The sequence below is a fragment of the Musca domestica genome, unplaced genomic scaffold (genome assembly GCF_030504385.1).
Source record: "Musca domestica strain aabys unplaced genomic scaffold, Musca_domestica.polishedcontigs.V.1.1 117, whole genome shotgun sequence".
NCBI classification, from domain to species: domain Eukaryota; kingdom Metazoa; phylum Arthropoda; class Insecta; order Diptera; family Muscidae; genus Musca; species Musca domestica.
Window position 1 is genome coordinate 1,611,808 of NW_026712147.1, and position 20,583 is coordinate 1,632,390.

At 36.5% G+C, this 20,583-nt stretch overlaps 1 protein-coding gene across 1 annotated transcript in view; it reads right to left on the reverse strand.

Annotated features, from left to right (window-relative positions):
- The window catches only part of LOC101901244 (mucin-5AC), a 130,039-nt gene extending 118,545 nt beyond the window's left edge, over positions 1-11,494 (reverse strand). Inside the window, exon 1 of the mRNA XM_020035613.2 lies at positions 9,747-11,494. The gene's annotated coding sequence lies outside the window, so the exon portion shown is untranslated. The remainder of the gene's footprint in view (positions 1-9,746) is intronic.
- Positions 11,495-20,583: the final 9,089 nt, after the last annotated feature.

Here is a 20,583-nt window from a genome sequence, read left to right on the forward strand (position 1 = left end):
TCATGCACTGTAGTCCATTATGGCATTTTCAACAATATCTGGTCCATACATTAAACAAAAAGTTGCGTGACGTGTACGTATTCTTCCTTCCGTTTCTTTTTTCGCATGTTTTGTTTTATTTTTTTTTTTTCCTTCAAATAATAATTATTCCAAACATTGTTGGCGTAATGCCGGTAACAATTCAAATGCCATCCGAAGACAAAAACAATCAAGTTGCCTGAACAACAACAAAAAAACCTTAGATGATTGACAAGCATTCAAAAAAACTACACGCTTCCCATACATGAATCCTATTGATACACTAAAGCTTTAGCAATAGAAACATTGTGATTATTGTACATCAAACGAACCTCCTAGCGTCGAAGAAATCAAATAAAGTTAATATTGATGGCTATTATATTATCCAATAATGATCAATGTCCAGAAAGCGAGGACTAGCGAAGAAAGAAAGTCAAGATTTTTGTTTTCAAAATTCCAAAAATGTGGAAGAGCTATTCAAAAGATGATTTTTCCTAAAAAATCTGAGAAATTTGAAATTTTTATGTTTCAAAGAATAAAATAAAATTAAGCTTGTTATACCCTCCACCTTTGAAGGGAGGGTATATTAATTTGTCCTTCCGTTGTTAATGTCCCTAAATATTCATACAAGAGTATTTTGGTGAGAATTTTCCAGAAAAAAAGTTATTCGTGATGGAATTTAAGCGTGTGATTGTGTGATTTCTATATTTCTAGGCTGGAAAACCACAAGTGGCTAACGTTAGAGCACTCCAGCATTTAAATGTGTCTCGTACCATCGCTCGTTACCGTAGCGTAGCTCGACGTCAAGGAAGTGGAAGGAAGAAAACAACAATATCAGCAGAAATGGTTAGAAAAGTAAAGAAATGACTTGTTCAAAACCCGAGTCGCAGTAGCCGCAAAATGGCTCCTGTGCTGAACATATCGCAATATACCATTCGGCAAATGTTGAAAAATAAGCTCGGGGTAAAGCCAATGAAATTCCAAAAAGTGCAAGAACTTACACCGCAACGGAAAGAAAATAGACACAAAAGCTATTTTATCTCATCCTGTATCTTCTACAGATACGGAGAACTCTCAAATGCCCTCCGCTGGTAGAAGACCTTTAAAAGATCTTGTATGTAATAGGACTATCTTTTATATTATCTTCTGGAGGTAGTCTTTATATAAAAAAACTTTCAATAAGTAGGATGCATCGAACATCGAAGCATTAAAAACTTTAAAGATAACAAGTCTCTAATAATAGGGTAACTCCTAAAAGTTAACTATGAATTCATATTCAACTTCTCAAAGCGCATATAGAAAACCTCTTATGACTCTTCTTTTCAAACAAACACTGAAATGTGCGAAAATATGGGATGTTTACAGAATATGTATGTATATGTCCTACGTCACACTTTGGTACAGGTTATTAACTCTTTGTGCATTTGTTTGCAGCATGCACTCAATAACGATTTACCCCACACAAATTTCCAATATAAACGTATATTTCGGCCCAATTTAGTCACTTTTTCAACGGAATTGTCTGAAAATTCACACAAGGAGTTCTTTGTGAGTACTATACCCCCTGAAATAGAATTATCTATATAGGTCCACGATAGCGTATAGCCCCCATATAACGGTACCCCCGATATTGTATATTTTTATACCCTCCACCATAGTATGGAGGGTATATTAAGTTTGTCATTCCGTTTGTAACACCTCGAAATATACATTTTAGACCCCACAAAGTATATATATTTCTATGTCGATTTATCAATTTCCGCCCGTATGTCCGCCTATCCGTCTGTCCGTCTTTGGAAATCACTCTAGATTCCGAACGAAATGAAGTAGGTTATTAAAATTTTCCTCAAATGTGTACTATGTCTGCAGGTCTTTTGGTATTGAAAATGGGCCATGTAGGTCCACATTTTGGTATAGCCCCCATATAACTGTACCTCCCGATGTTCGGTACTTTGTTGATTTTAGCGACATTATTCACCGGAATTGTTTCAAATTTGGTATTTGAAGTTCGTAATCTATACTACAGCCTAAGACAGAAACTTGTCTGTGCAGATCCACGTCTTCGTATAGCCCCCATATAACGGTACCTCCCGATATGCGGTATTTTGATGATTCTAGCGACATCTTTTACCGGAATTGTTTCAAAATTAATATTTAAAGTTCGTAATAGATGCTACGACTTAAGACTATTTAGGTCCAAGTCTTCGTATAGCCCCCATGTAACGGTACCCCCCGATATTCGGTATTTTGATGATTTTAGCGACATTATTTACCGGAATTGTTTCAAATTTGGTATTTGAAGTTCGTAATTGCTATTACAGCCTATGACATAAAATTGTCTGCGCAGGTCCACATCTTCGTATAGCCCCCATATAACGGTACCCCCCGATGTTCGGTATTTTAATGATTTTAGCGATATTTTTCACCGGAATTGTTTCAAATTGTGTATTTGAAGTTCATAATGAATACTACATCCTATGACTGAAAATTGTCTGTACAGGTCCACGTCTTCGTATAGCCCCCATATAACGGTACCCCCCGATATTCGGTATTTTTATGATTTTAGCGATATTTTTCACCGGAATTGTTTAAAATTTGTTATTTGAAGTTCGTAATTGCTATTACAGCCTATGACAGAAAATTGTCTGTGCAGATCCACGTTTTATAACCACCATGGTACCTCCCTATATTCGGTATTTTGATGATTTTAGCTACATTATAAACAGATTTCTTTTCAAGTTTCGCATTAGAATATTGTAATAGCTTGTGACAAAAGTTGCTTATGCAGGTCCACGTCGTCGTATAGACTCAAATATACGGCTACATTAGGTATTTTCAAGATTTTAAGTGAATTTTTAACGGATTTTATTTTTTTGAAAATTGTAAATTTGTACAAAATGATGGAGGGTATTCAAAGTTCGGCCCGGCCGTACTTACAGCTTTTTTACTTGTTATGATCACAACCAAATTTTTCAATTGATTTGTCTTAAAATCCACAAAAAGGGATCCTTCTGAGTTCTTTACCCCTTAGAAGATAATTGTCGAAATAGGTCCACGTTTTAATATAGTGTCATATAACGGTACCGCCAGATATTCGGTATTTTAATGATTTTTGCGACATTATTCACCGAAATTGTTTCAAATTTCGTATACAAAGTTCGGAACAGTTACTACAGCCTATGACACAAATTACTTATGCAGGACCACGTCTTCGTATAGCCCCCATATAACGGTTTTGCATTTGAGCGGTATTTTTTGACGGATTTTTTTTTTTTTGAAATTTTTCAAGTTTCTTCCATTTGGTGGAGGGTGTAAAAAGTTCGGCCCGGCCCGGAACTTAGCTACTCTTTTACTTGTTTGATTTCCTCGTGGATTCAACCTCTCTCCCCCACACACACATTTCTGATAATAAAGTCGCTTATGACTGCAATTCCATTTCAAAGTTTTGATAAAACAAATCACAAACTATACACGTTGTTATCTTTTCCATATTATTACTAAATATTACATTTGTTTTAATACAACTACTAACATAACCTAAACAAAAAATAAATAAATAAATCGACAGGCACACACACACTCACAACTAGCATGACGGCAATTATAATTATTTGCATTTGCAACTGAAATTGTGATATGATTTGAAGTGCACTCCAACGACGACAAAGACGAACGAATTTTTTACAAGAAAACGCCTTTTTCCAGAGCCGGATGAAAACCAAAAACAAAAAAAAATAAACACTTCGACAACCACTCCTAACTCAGCAGCAACTAACCACCAGGCTGCGCTCGCACATTACTAGGTCGTGACTTATATTTGTTGTATTTTGTTGTACTTAGGCAATCAGGTAAGTTAAAATACCTGTATTCGTATTACGAATTAATATCACGTCGAAATATAATTTCAACGCTGATGCAGTAGTTAAACTGAGCCGATAAAAACCCAACTAAAACATATTGACATAACTTCGTTGTCAAGCTGGCAAAGGGTAAATTTGATTGAAGATATAATGCTGTTGTATTTTTTAGTAACACCTTCACATGGGTTAAATTGATAATATATGGACTCATCATTTTACGGGCCATCTATATTTAAATGACCATTTGTGAGTCTTCTAGAGATGAAGAGGGTCTTAAAGCAGATAGAAGGAATTTTAGAGGTCTTAGAGTAGATGAAATGTTTTGGATTTTTCTAGATATACAAGGTGAGATAAAAACTGCAACAAAGTCAAACGCCATAATTTTTACAATATTTTTTTTTCAATTTTATTTAATGAAAGCAAAAAATGTCGGAAATAGCAGATTTGTTCGAATTGGCACGAATTATGGCCTTCAAAAGACCAATAAAACTGTCCCATGCTGCCTGAATGTTGCTCTGCGATATTTTGGACCATTTCCGGCAAAGCGCTTGCTTGAGGTGATCGACACTTTGGTACTTTTTAGTACCAACCATGCTTTCTAAAATACTCCAAACACAATATCCAGCGGATTGGTATCCGGAGATTTCGGTGTATATTGTGTGCTGGAAATAAAGCGAGGAACCTCATTTTGTAACCATTCTTGGGCGGCGTGTGCTGGTTGCGATGGTGCTGAGTCCTGTTTGAATGTTGAAGGCCTGCGGCCAAAATGTTTGCGTGCCCAAGGCTTTAATACACCCTCCAGAATATTTTCGCCGTAATATTCGACATTTATTCTGACGCCACGGTCCATTAATACGAGCGGAGAGCGATGAAAAGGCAACAACCAAATTCAGACTGCTGTCATTTCTAAGCCACTCGTCCGACAGCTGTTAAAATTATTCCAGTGACAGCTCATTATATTGTTTATAAGCGTACAAAAGCATTTTTGTGAGAATATTCCACTAAAAAAGTTATTCTTGATAGAATCCAATCGTGATAGTGTGTTTTTATATTTGGCTGGAAAAAAAAGTGGCTATCGTTAGAACACTCCAGCATATAAATGTGAACAAATCTTTTGTGTCTCGTACCATCGCTCGTTACCGTGATACTGGTGGCGTAGCCCGACGTGAAGGAAGTGGTCGAAAGAAAACAGCAACATCAACAGAAATGGCTCGAAAAGTAAAGAAGCGGCCACGTCGCAGTGGCCGAAAAATGGCTCGTGAGCTGAACATATCGCAATATTCCATTCGGCAAATATTGAAAAATGAGCTCGGGGTAAAGTCATTGAAATTTTAAAAAGTGCAAGAACTTACACCTCAGCAGAAAAAAAATAGACTCAAAAGAGCTAAAGAGTTGCTTCGCTTGGCCGAAAGTGTTGGACTGCTGAATTTGGTTTTCGACGATGAGAAAACATTCGTTGTCCAGCAGTTTTTAAACTTGTTTACTTGCCAAAGATGTCAGCTGAAAATGTGCACCTTCGGTTAGCCACCAGAACTCAAGCGCCGGCCATGGTGATGGTGTGGGCCGCCATAACAGCCGATGGTCCCTCTTCGCTCGTATTAATGGACCGTGGCATCAGAATAAATGCCAAATATTATCGCGAAAATATTGTGGAGGGTGTATTAAGGTCTCAAACATTTGGTCGCAAACCTTCACATTCCAAAGGACTCAGCACGCGCCACCCAAGAATGGTTACAAAATGAGGTTCCTCGCTTCATTTCCAGCGCACAATGGCCACCAAAATCTCCGGATACCAATCCGTTGGAGTATTGTGTCTGGAGCATTTTGGAAAGCAAGGTTGGCACTAAAAAATAACAAAGTGTCGATCACCTGAATCAAGCGCTTCGCCGGGAATGGGCCAAAATAACGCAAAGCAACATTCGGGCAGCGTGACGGATTCATTGGCCGTTTGAAGGCCATAATTCGTGCCAAAGGTGACCAATTCGAACAGATCTAAACTTATACAAAAATTTGATGCTATTCCCGACATTTTTTGTTTTCATTCAATAAAATTTAAAAATCTACGAAAAATGTTGGCGTCTGACTTTGTTGCATTTTTTATATCACCCTGTATTAAACTGTAAAATGGACCACAATTTTCGTGTGAAATTGTTTTGAATACTTAACAACACGACGGAGTGCGTAATTATTCGCCAAATTCTCCGGGTCAAAAACAAAACGGTAACATATGGGCAGGGCTCTTTGACATCATTTTAAAAACGAAATCTTCCAAAATGGATTTGGACATAAGGGGACTTCGAAAATATCGTAGTGTTGTAGGGTATCACATGGTCGGCCCCGCACGACTATAGCCTTTGCTTACTGGTTTTTTTATACCGTTGTTGTATTTCTAGGCACGTGTATGTACAATTCCTTTTACATGACCTCCATAAATAGCGGATGCTTTACAGAGCTTCAAAATATGGACGCTTTTAAAGCCCCTCTACAGATTCCAAACAAAATTTGAAGACTCTTTCTATCAAACATTGCTGTAATTAAACTTTGCTAAAAAAAAGTTCCATCCGTGTTTTGTCTACATTCATCATCATATGTTGTTGTAACATTGGCATTTTAGACTTTAAATGGCCACAGTAGCATGTTGAATGAAATAAAAACATGATCAATGAATCCAAAATATTGTGATGATATTGGACATATTTTTTCTAAAGATTTGCTGTAATTTCTTGTTTTGCTGTTGCTGGAAATTCGAGGCCTGTCGTAGAAAATTAATGACAGATCATTGTCTTCAAGTTCATTTTAAGGTTTGCATTTGTTTTTGCCAATGTCAGTATTATTTTTCTTAAAGCTACATTTTTCGCTGTGGTTTTTATTGTATACATGTTAATAATTTTTAATAATTCCATTGCAAAATTGTTGTTCTCTATATATCTCCCTCTCTCATGACATGTGACTTGGTTGTTCTATCTTGCACTCATTCAATGAGATTTGGTTCATGTACCCTATCGCTCTTTTCATATGTGAATATATGTGTGTGTGTCATTCATTAAGTAATTGAAGGATAGACTTTGATATCGAACAAAAGTAATAATAACAACAACTACCACCAGTTACATGATACATATACGAGTATAACAAAATATAAAACAAAAAACACAAATTGAATTACAGTCAATCGTGGTTATGAGGTCTTTGTTGTTCGAAATTATGGATTTCGAGCTTCGACCTATGTTGACAGCCCAGCAAAATATTTTTTTATCTGTTTAAAATTTTTTGCCTTTGGCGAGTTGTAAACACAGAACTTTTCGTTCAGACGTACAACACACTAACTATTACAGAACACCAGATTAACAAATTACGATAAAACTCTATCAAAACCAACCAAGCCAAAATTTGGCAACCAGAAATTTTCTAGGCATATGTGCCACTTTCAGAGTCACTGCAACGACAAGCTGCTGTAGCAAAGGATCGTTTTATATTGATATTTTTTGTAAACATACTCAATATGCCACAACTAATTGAAAAACATGGCCAAAATGTAAAAAATACTTTAAATCGGAATTATCCTTACAATGGGACTATTCTAAAAAGTAGACAGATATGACCCATTTTCTGTATCAATGATTCTGCATGAAATCCAAAGATCTCTATCAAGTTTCAAAGCTATATCCAATATATTACGAAATATATCTCAATCTATAGGGGTCAAAAATATAGGGTGAGATAAAAAAACTGCAACAAAATCAAACGCCATAATTTTTAAATTTTTTTTACATTTTATTGAATGAAAACAAAAAATGTCGGAAATAACAATAAGTTTAGATTTGTTCGAATTGGTCACCTTTGGCACGAATTATGGCCTTCACACGGCCAATGAAACCGTCACACGGTGCCCGAATGTGGCTCTGCGGTTTTTTTAGCCCATTCCCGGCGAAGTGCTTGCTTGGGGTAATCAATACTTTCGTATTTTTTTAGTGCTAACCTTGCTTTCCAAAATTCTCCAGACACAATAGTTCAACGGATTGGTATCCGGAGATTTTGGTTGCCATTGTGAGCTGAAAATGAAGCGAAGCACCTCATTCTGTAACTATTCTTGGGTAGCGCGTGCTGAGTGCTGTTGGAATGTCCAAGGTCTGCGGCCAAACACTCAAGGCCTCCAGAATATGTTAGCGATAATATTCGGCATTTATTCTGATGCCACGGTCGATTAATACGAGCGAAGAGCAACCATCGGCTATTATGGCGGTCCACACCATCACCATGGCCGGCACTTGAGTTCTGGTGGCCAATCGAAGGTGCACATTATCAGCTGACCGCTTTGGAAAATAAACACGATAATTTTGTTTGTTTACAAACTGCTGGACAACGAATGTTTTCTTATCGGAGAAAACCAAATTCGGCACTTCACCACTTTCAGCCAAGCGAAGCAACTCTTTGGCTCTTTTGAGTCTATTTTCTTTCTGTTGCGGTTTAAGTTCTTGCACTTTTTCGAAATTCAATGACTTTACCCCGAGCTAATTTTGCAATATTTGCCTAATGGAATATTGTAATATGTTCAGCTCACGAGCCACTGCGACGCGGGTTTCGATCAAGTCGCTTCTCTACTTTCCGAACTATTTCTGCTGATGTTGCTGTTTTCGTCCGTCCATTTCCTTGATGTCGGGCTACGCTACCAGTATCACGGTAACGAGCGATGGTACGAGACACAAAAGATTTATTCACATTTAAATGCTTAATGATGCTGCTAACGATAGCCTCTTGTGGTTTTTCAGCCAAATATGAACAAATCATGAATAACTTATTTTCTGGAAAAGAAAAACTGCTGTCGGACGAGTGGCTTAGAAATGACAGCAGTCTGAAGTTGGTTGCAGTTTTTTCCTCTTACTCTGTATATTACATACTTTCAAAACCACCTCCAAATCTCAATTCCAGATACCAACAGAGATCCCAATATCAAATTTTAGAATTAGTACTATTTTAGAATTTAGTACTATCAGTACTTTCGGACAATTATAGTACACATTTCCAAACCACCGTCAATTCTCAAATGCAGATACCATTAAATATCAAATTTGCGAATTTTAGCTCTATCCCTTGACCCAATACCACATATAGTACCATTTAGTATTTTCGTACAATTACAATGCACATTTTACATATGTAGGCTACACTTGAACAGTGATCCTAATTAGAAATTTCAAAATGCAATCACTATCTGTTCACTCAATGCCATATTGTACCAAATATAGTACTATTTAGTACTTTTTGTGCACTTGTAGTAAACATGCCCAAATCCAGTGGCCTACATATCAAATTTCAGATTTCCCGCTTCATCCATTCATCCTAAACCAAACGGTTTCAAACTTAGTATCATTTAGCACAGTTTATGCACTCGGTACATGTTTCCAAAAACACCTTAATACCTTACCTTAACACCTTAACCTTAATCAAATTTATTTCCATTCTTGATTCTCATATCAAATTTCAGTTCTTAGCTCTCTTCGTTCACACAAAAGCAAATGGAACCTTAAACCTTAAAGTTCGAATTTCCAAAAACCCTTTGACACTTCTATCCTTCTATTATTGTTTGTAACAAGCACTCAATAACGATTGTAGTTGTTCTGATTTACCCCACACAAATTTCCAATATAAACGTATATTTGTGACGGGTATATATGCTACATATGCATAGTTGTGTGGGGTATTATATGGTCGGCCAAGACCGACTTTTGACCTTTCCTTACTTTTTTGACTTTGTTGCAGTTTTTTCCTCACCCTGTATAAACATATTAAAAACTCAAATAATCTAACATTATGTGTATAACATAGCCGGGTTCTACTGTCTGTGGTTTTCTGCCATTTAAAACTTACCTTTCGAATCAAATCTCTTCACCCACATTCAAAATGGGCTGGTGCTGATACTGACTGGGGTTATAATTAGCCAAAGTATTGGGGGTGTTGTGGTGGTCGGTTGGTCGGTCGATTCGTGTTGGAGACTTCAAATATTTAATTGTTGCGTTTTTTAAATATTTTTCTTCTCTGTTATTGTTGCCTTAATCCGAATTGTGATTTTGTTTTGATTACAAAAGCTGGTGTTGTTGTGCAGTTGTTGTTACAGTTCGATTCGATAATGGCCAACAAACAAAAATAAAAACTGTTAAAACTTTTTTCTTATTGGATTTTGATTCACATTCACAAAAACAACAAACAAATATATGTATGTATGTATGGATATATACTTGCAAGAAGTAGACCATTCCATGCGCCAAAGTGAGTGACTGACTAAATAAATGGATTACGCGAAAAATGAGCGCAAATTTCGCATAAATTTCATTGAAGTTTTTTTTCTTCTTCTACTTGAAAGGGAGGGAGGTTGTGGTTGCTAACAAGGCGCCTCTTGTGAATTACGCTGCAGTATCTCAGGATTAACAAACACAATGGTCAATTGCGGTAATTTGGATTTTTTTCGTTGTTATTATTATTTCACTGGAATTGAAAACGCTCGCATTCGATTTTTGACCAAATATAGGCGTCGGATTTTTCGTTTGATTCTTTTTTCTCTTTAGTAACTGATTTTTTTTATTCTGTGGCTACCTTTTTCTTTTTGTTGCCACTGCTGCTGACTGGCCCACTCATTGACCAGCTTTAAAGCTAGTTTCAATATACAATTTTTTTGTTGCTGTTGTCTGCAGTTCTCTTTGTGCGATTGCGATTTAGAAGGGGATCTAAGTAATTGTAAGCCAAGTTATAATAGCATTATGCCAAGGTGATGAACGACGACGACGATGGTTTGAACGATTTTTATTTTATTGTGGTAGTTGTTTCTAGTTGTTTTTGTAATATTTCGTTGGAAAATTCACATTTTTATTCACTTATTTTTATTGATTTTTGTTTACCTCACACAAGGCTTGGTTTCACTCTCACAAATCGAAGAACGATCAAACGCGAAGAGAATCAACGACACACGGACGGACGGATGGACGTATATAGTCACACACTCTGAAAACGTTTATTTAACTGACTAAAACACGAAACCGTAATTTTGGTTTGACTTTTAATTCAATACACAAGTTTTTGCCAGTTCTGTTATAGATATAGATTTTCGGGACTCTTAAATTTCTTTTACAAAATTCAAACAAATTTTGAACGGTCCTTAAATATGTTTTCAGCTGTGTTATTGCAACAAAACTCACAAAGTAATCTTCAAACTTTTATTTTTGCAGCATCTTTATTTTTAGAAAATCCAAAACAATTCACTAAAATTTTTGGGCGCGTCTCAAATAAATATTTTTCACATTTCGCAGTCACTTCACTTGAGTTGAAGGGGCGGAGGTCGTATTTTGCAATGAGAATTCTTTCAACAGCCCCAATAAGCTTTTTCAAGAATGGGTTCTGTGGCGCTCAAGTCGTTTTTCTTCTGCATGCGTATCGCTCCAGTGTTTCCACTTAACTGAATTACCAACTTCCAGCACAATTGGCTTAATGCTAACCGCAATAAACAACAATACTCTGCTGCTGTTGCTGCTGCACTAAACAAACCCATCAAACAAACTTGGTAACAGAACATAGAGAGACCAAGAGAGAGGGCCCAAATATGATCGAAGCTAAGCATTTTTGCTCACAACACGTTTGTCTGAAAGCGAAAATCAAAACAAAAACCTGTAAGACAACCATTCGATCGGCCACCAAACAACAAATAGTCCGTTATCATCATAATGGCCAAGAAAAAGAAGTAAATAACTTGGTTTTAACTGGCCGACATGTGCAAGTGTATACTCAGAGAAGCTTGGTTATGTTTGGACCAACTCTCTCTCTCTCTCTCTCTCTGTATTTTGCACACAACATCCCTCATTTAATGTGCCCAGCTAGAGCTAACACTTTACAATCGCTGACTGACCCCTCTTTTTGATCGTACACCCTACTCTCTCAGCTAATGAGAGCCTAAACAAGATCTCTCTTGTGTACTCCTACTTTCATTGCACACCAAAGTACTCTAAAAAGTCCACTTAATATAATTACTGGTGGTCATAATGCGCGTGCCCACCGTTTGTCACTTTGTTTGACAAAGACATGCCAGATTTAATCAAAATATGGAGATTGCAGGGAAATTGCGAATTTTTACAACTATTTTCAAGGGACTATTAGACATACAAAGAGAATTTTTATACCCTCCACCATAGTATGGAGGGTATATTAAGTTTGTCATCCCCTTTGCAACACCTCGAAATATACACTTTAGACCCCTAAAAATATATATTTTTTGACCATCATAAAATTCTATGTTTGTCTGTCCTTCTGTGGAAATCACTCTAGCTTCCGAACGAAATGGAGTAGATCGATAAAATTTTGCTCAAATGTATATTATGTCTGCAGGACTTTTGATATTGAAAATGGGCCATGTAGGTCCACGTTATATTGATGATTTTAGAGACATTATTCACTGGAATTGTTTCAAATTTGGTATTTGAAGTTCGTAATGAATACTACAGCCTAAGACAGAAAATTGTCTGTGCAGATCCACGTCTTCGTATAGCCCCCCACATAACGGCACCTCCCGAAATTCGGTACTTTGTTGATTTTAGCGACATTATTCACCGGAATTGTTTCAAATTTGGTATTTGATTTTCATAATGGATGCTACAGCCTAAGACAGAAACTTGTCTGTGCAGATCCACGTCTTCGTATAGCCCCCATATAATGGTACCTCTCGATATTCGGTATTTTGATGATTTCAGCGACATTATTCACCAGAATTGTTTCAAATTTGGTATTTGAAGTTCGAAATGGATACTACAGCCAGAAAATTGTCTGTGCTGGTCCACGTCTTCGTATAGCCCCCATATAACGGTACCTCCCTTTTTTCGGTATTTTGTTGATTTTAGCGACATTATTCACCGATTTTTTTAAGTTTCGCATTTGAATATTTTAATGGCTTATGACAAAAGTTACCTATGTAGGTCCAAGTCGTCGTATAGACCCTAATATAGCAGCTACATTCGGTATTTTTAAGATTTTAAAAGATTTTTTAACGGATTTTATTGTTTTTGAGAATTGCCAATTCGTTCCAAATGGTGGAGGTTATTCAAAGTTCGGCCCTTACAGCTTTTTTACACGTTTTATCAATATTTGTTAAAGAATTATCAGGCATTAAAATCCGAAGATTTTTCAATATATTTGTTAGGAATATGAAAACACCACTTTATTTGGAACCACTACCAGACACAACTTGAATCCGATGTTGACCCTTCGTGGGAGAGGTATCAGAAGGACTGTACCGATACATCTCATCTTCACAGCAGATTTTGAGTTAGTAGATATAATGGAATGTATGAAATAGGAAGAGAAACGTATGCTTTGTAGGGGAGGTACCAGAAGAAATGTTCCGATATTGCCAATTTTTATAAAAGACTTTTTATTATTGAACACAAGGAAATATTTAGATGTGTCAAGTATGAATGGAATCGGATGTTAATTTCGTGTTTTATGAGCTTCTTGAATATTCAAAATATTGAGCCTTTGTGGGGGAGGTACCAGAAAGGATGGACCGATATATTCCATCTTTACACTAGACCTTGGGTTAATAAAAATATTGTGACGTGTGTAATTTGAAGACATAACATTTTTACGAGTTATAATTATTCAAAATGTTGACCCATTTTGGGGGAGGTACTTTATGCAGTGGATCACTTTCGCATCGACCTAGCACTGATACAAATATTAGAATTTCCAAAGTTGGAACAAAATCGGATTATCCTTTCTTTTTCTGTGCTATAAATTATTTTCATTGAAAATTTTGACATTTTGTGGGGGATTTACCAAAAGGAATGGACCGATATTGTCCATCTCCGAGCTCGATCTAAGTTTGACAACAATATTACGATGTACCAAATTTGGATCAAATCGGATACTCCCTTCGAGAGTTATCGTGCGAAACAGCCAGACTGGCAGACAAACGGACGGACATCGCTAGATCGGCTCCAAATGTCCTGAAACGGATTTGGTCCAAAGAGACCTAGGGTCTAAAACCCTAATTTCGATAACCAGGTTTGGGTTTTGGCTGAGGGTATAAAAACAACTTTTGACCTGTAAACATCATTTTTAAAGAAGTATTTTCGATATTTTGACAATAGTTTGAAAGGGCAAATATAGATTTTGATCTTTTATGATATAGATTTTGATCTTGAAAGGCAATAGAACGTGAGCTTAATATTTTTATACCCTACACCACATAGTGATAAAAATATTATGTCTTTCTGCATTTGTTTGTAACAAGGGGATGGAAGCGATTTATGCAGACGGACTGACGTCTGTCCGTCCGTCCATCCGTCCGTCCATGTATTCTTGTGACCTGCATTTGTTATCCGATTGAGATGAAATTTTGCAAACAATATTTGTTTGGCCCAAGGACGAATCCAATTGAAATTGGTGATAATCGGATCAGATTTAGATATGTTGAGAGGTTGAGAGGTCCCCAAGAACATCCCAAAAACGCCGTTCTCAGCAGTTGGGCATGGCTCGGTCCACTTTACAAGGGATTATTCGCATTGATTTGCATTTGTTCCCGTACAAAATTCAATTGACCCAAATAATGTTGCCTGCGGACAAGCCTCGTCGATTGGAATGGGCCCAAAGAGCCATTGGTCCGTCGAATATGGGCAACCCTGTATATCTTCAACCGATTTCGGGTTAATTGTGCGCCAAATGGCCCATATCTGTCCTAATGACCTGAATTTCGGTACATAGGACAGAATTCAGTCTAGAAGCAAGTACATCAAATTTGCAGAAAATCGGTTGAGATATATATGTTTCATCCGATTTGGTGATGATATTTGATACAAGATATCTTAGAGAGCTCAGAAATACATTTTCCAAATTGTATCAAGAACGATTAAGGTTTGGATATAGCTCCCATATACAGGGTAAGAAAAAAAACGACAACAAAGTCAAACGCCATAATTTTGACATTCTTTTATTTTTGTTGAATGAAAGCAAAAAATTTCAGAAATAGAAACAAATTTTAAAATAAGTTTAGATTTGTTCAAATTGGTCACCTTTGGCACGAATTATGGCCTTCAAACGGCCAATGAAACCGTCACACGTGCCCGAATGTTGCTCTGCGGAATTTTGGCCCATTCCCGGCGAAGCGCTTGCTTGAGGTTATCGACACTTTGGTATTTTTTAGTGCCAACCTTGCTTTCTAAAATACTCCAGACACAATAGTCCAACGGATTGATATCCTGAGATTTTGGTGGCCATTGTGCGCTGGAGATGAAGCGAGGAACCTCATTTTGTAACCATTCTTGGGTGGCGCGTGCTGAGTCCTGTTGGAACGTCCAAGGTCTGCGGTCAAAATGTTTACGTGCCCAAGGCTTTAATACACCCTCCAGAATGTTTTCACGAGCGGAGAGCGACCATCGGCTGTTATGGCGGCCCACACCACCGCCATGGCCGGCGCTTACATTCTGGTGGCCAACCGAAGGTGGTCTTTGGTAAGTAAACACGATCATTTTGTTTGTTTACAAGCTGCTGGACAACTAATGTTTTCTCATATGAGAAAACCAAATTCGGCACTTCAACACTTTCGGTCAAGTATTTTCTTTCTGTTGCTGTGTAAGTTCTTGCACCTTTTGGAATTTTAATGGCTTTACCCCGAGCTCATTTTTCAATATTTGCCGAATGGAATATCGCGATATGTTCAGCTCACGATCCATTTTTCGGCCACTACGACGAGGGTTTCAATGAAGTCGCTTCTTTACATTTCGAACCATTTCTGCTGATGTTGCTGTTCTCTTCCGTCCACTTCCTTGACGTCAGGCTACGCTACCAGTATCACAGTAACGAGCGATGGTACGAGACACAAAAGATTTATTCACATGTATATGCTGGAGTGCTCTAACGATAGCCACTTGTGGTTTTCCAGTCAAATATAAAGAAATCACACTTTCACCCTTGAATTCCATCACGAATAACTTTTTTTCTGAAAAATGCTTTTGTACGCTTGTAAACAATATAGTGAGCTGTCACTGGAATAATTTTAACAGCTGTCGGACGAGTGGCTTAGAAATGACAGCAGTCTGAAGTTGGTCGCAGTTTTTTCATCTCATCTTATGAATAACGTTGTTTACTCTCAAAATTACATACAGGGATTAACACACCCATACGGCACGACTCGAAATTCATAGCGATATGCATTCTTCTTTTATATTTTTGTTTATTTGCTTATTTCCCCCTATTGCACAGACACACATCTTCTTGCAGATAATTCAACAGATACACCACCATAAAAATGTCCAATAAAATCAATTTCAATGGTCATATTGTAATTTCGAATTTCTCTATAATTGATGCATAATTGCTTTTGAAATTTATTCTTTTCTAGATTACTTCCAATGAATACCTACATCCGATTTCATTTTCATTCTTAAGCTTAGCTTGAGGTTCAATTGAAACACCACAGCGAAATATACATAAGAATTAATATTCACATATATCGTGCCAACTGGACATTAAATAATCAATATGTACAATTTAAGAACGCTGCGGGTGGTATTGATATTTATGTGTGTAGATATAACACCGATCCGAATGGTGTACAACAACCACATGCCTCCTTTGTACATGCAGACTAACATACACTCGATCGCTCGCATAGTCAAGCTACCAAAAATAATAATTATCACATCTGGGGGTCAATAATATAGAGTTGGAGCATGGAGTGCGTTCATCGTAAGTGGTAGTAGTGGTAAAGGGGCAGGAATAATATTTAAGGTACAACTGTGCTATTTTCTTTAAATTATTTACCGTTAATCATATTGATTACACAACAACTTCCTTATTTACTTAAGTAAATTTCATTGTTTAGGAATTAGTCCTTAGGGTTCCTTAGAGGTTTTGTAAATCGTGTTTCATATAGCAATTTTTAAAAAAAAAGAGATGCCAGAATATGACCACATGTCTAAAAGCACATACATTTCAATCAGAATAGCCGGATGTGGGGTCTTATCCTGAATAGACAGGATCGGTAGAAACTTAGTAAAGAAATCAGTTAATTCTTAAAGGCTAGTCTACATATCGTGTTAAAGTCACATGCTTTTTATACCCTACACCTAGGAAAGGAGGTTATATTAAATTTGTCATTTCGTTTGTAACATCCCTTAATATTCATCGTAGACCCCATAGAATTCTAAGTTGATTTAACGACGCTCAAATCACGATATATCCCACATACGTAGAGCGTCAAAACAATGGGTTCTACCTCGGGTGACGATACATTGTATGTATGGGCATATACATTTTGGTATAGCCCCCATACTAGAGTACCTCCCGATATTCGGCATTTTGATGATTTTTGCCACATTTTTTCACGGATTTGTCTAAAAATTAGTATTTGTATGGTATAATGGGTTCTAGCTCCTGCGGAGAAATATATAGCCCCCATATAAGGGTACCTCCCGATATTCGATATGTTGATGATTTTTGCCACATTTTCCCACGAATTTGTCTAAAAATCGGGATTTGTGGGTCATAATTGGTTCTAGCTCGCGAAACATTGTATGTATATGTCCACCTTTCGGTATAGCCCCCATATAACGGTACATCCCGATATTCTGTATGTTGATGATTAATGCACATTTTTTTAACGGATTTGTCCATATAACGAAACCCACCGATATTCGGTATTTTGATAATCCTAGTCACATTTACCCACATAATTGTTTCGAATTTGGTATTTTATAGCATTTGATAGATACCAATCCCAGAAGTATAAAATTGTCTATAGAGATTCCCGTGATATATACGGCTATATTATTTAATGTGGTGGTCGCTGGTCCTTAACCGCGAAAAAAGTTTCCGCAATATCGCAGTTGGCATTTTGTTAATTACTACGGCATGTTTTGTTTTATTAGGAAATGTTTTCTATTATTGTTCACATTGCCGTGCAGTGAAATATTATAGCATAAAGTGTATACCTATTGTATATCAAGTAATGAAATTAAGTCATAAAATGTCATATCGAGTTTGACACTAGTATTACTATAGAGTCAAATAAGCTAGGGTTTGCTGCTACCTGTAATAATTATACCATGCTGCATAATGTTATTTTCCCAGCTTTTACTGTATTTGCCTACAAATAATATTTCGTGTTAAGATTGTTACAAAGAAATAGTTGACAATTTTGATCAAACATTTTATCGCACCTTTAGATAAACTCGAGGTTATTACAACACAGTGAATAGTTCTAACGTAAGCATGACATTACGCATATTTTTAAATGTTTCTACTGGCAAAATTGAATCAACAAGTAGTTCCGCAATAATTTACCATAAATACTTGTGTTTATATTCATGGTAGAATTAAGAAGGTAAAGTCATGCAATAATTGTCGTGTTTCCGTACATTTAATGGTACATCTAGTAAGAGAGAGAGAGAGAGATGTTACATTCGCTCTAAGAGTAACAAGTTAAAAAGCAGTAAGTTCGGCCGGGCCGAACTTTGAATACCCTCCACCATTGGGAACGAATTTGAAAATTTTCAAAAATAAAATCCTTAAACAATTTTGTAAACATTTTAAAAATTGGGGTCTACTTAGAATTTTACGCTGATCAAGAATATATATACTTTGTTGGGTCTTACATGAGTATTTCGAAGAGTTACAAACGGAATGACAAAGGGTATAAAAATGTCACAATTAAATGGCAATTCTTCAAAATGAACATTTCAACTAATCGGAGCCTGGCAACCATGATATTAATAATAGGATTATTCTTACACAGCCAAATTCTCCCAGTAAAAAGTAGTAAAAGACAATGCCATATTTGCGTATGTTTTTTGCTACGGGAACGGGTTTCGAGTAAAAAATTGTAAAACTAGCACAATGCAGGCTCGGAAACACAACTAATATGTTTGAAATTTCTTCAAAATTATACATTTACAACAAAGCTGTGATAGAAACCATTTTATATGCGATTAAATTGATCAATGTAAATTTCATTAAAATACAAACCTGGGTATTAATATTTGAAATAAGGTTACCTTGATTGAATTGTACCAGGGTTTTTTTACATATTTCTTCATTTCCAAAAAGAAGAAACCCCTCCTAGCGTTTACATTTTTATACCCTACACCACATAGTCGTAAGGGTATTATGTCTTTGTGCATTTGTTTGTAACATGGAGAAAGAAGCGAGATAGACCCATAGTCACTTTTGAGGATCTCCATAGAATCACTTTCTGAGTTGATTTATGCATGTCAGTCCGTCTGTCCGTCCGTCCGTCTGTCCATGTATTCTTGTGAACAAAATGCAGGTCGCATTTATTGTCCGATTGAGATGAAATTTTGCACATATTTGTTTGGCCCAAGGACGAACCCTATTGAAATTAGTGATAATCGGTCAATATTTAGATATAGCTCCCATATATATCTTCGTCCGATTTGTCTTTTATTGTGCACCAAACGTGTAATATCAACCCGAATAGTATGGAATTTTGCACATACAACCAAATTAGGCCTAAAAATAAGTATGCCAAATTTCGAAATCGGTTCAGATATAGCTATAGCTCCAATATATATTGTTCATCGGATTTGTTATTTTTGTCCTCCGCAGCCGTAATATGCACTCTGTAACAACAATATTTAGACAAAAATATCAAATGCAGCTCAGAAATACATTTGCTAAATTTTATCGAGATCGGTTCAGATTTGGATATATCTCCCATATATAAGTTCGTCCGATTTACCTTTTATTGTGCACCAAACGTCTAATATTTGTCCAAATGGGATGAAATTTGGTACTTACGACCGAATTGAGTCTAGAAGCTAGTATGTCAAATATGGTGAAGATCGGTTCAGATATAGCAATAGCTCCCATATATACCGTTCATCCGATTTGTAGTATTTGTTACCCACAGCCGTAATATGCACTCCGTAACAACGATATTCAGGGAAATATATCAAATTAGGCCTGAAAATAAGTATGCCAAATTTGATCGAAATCGGTTTAGATATAGCTATAGCTCCCATATATATCTTTATCTGATTTCAAATTAATTTTGAACCAAATGGGCAATACAAGTCCAAATTTAAAAGATACAAATGCTCTACTAAATTTGCAAAGTGGTGTAGGGTATCAAAAAGTCGCATAAAAAATTTCAATGCAGGGCAATGTGATTTTATTCCATTTTTATACCCTCCACCATACTATGGAGGGTATATTAACTTTGTCATTCCGCTTGTAACTCCTCGAAATACTAATTTCAGACCAAACAAAGTATATATATTCTTGATCAGCGTAAAATTCTAAGTCGATAGCGCATCCGTCAATCCGTCTGTTGTAATCACGCTATCTTTCGAATGGATTGAGATATATGGCTAAAATTTTGCACACATGTTTATTTTTCCAGTAGGCAGGTTAATTTCGTGAATGGGCCATGTAGGTCCACGTTTTCTTATAGCCCCCATATAACGGTACCTCCCGATATTCGGTATTTTAATGATTTTAGCGACATTATTCACCGGAATTGTTTCAAATTTGGTATTTGAAGTTCGAAATGGACACTACACCCTAAGACAGAAAATTGTCTGTGCAAGTCCACGTATTCGTATAGTCTTCTTATAACAGTACCTTCCGATATTCGGTATTTTGATGATTTTAGCGACATTATTCACCAGAATTGTTTCAAATTTGGTATTTGAAGTTCGAATTGGATACT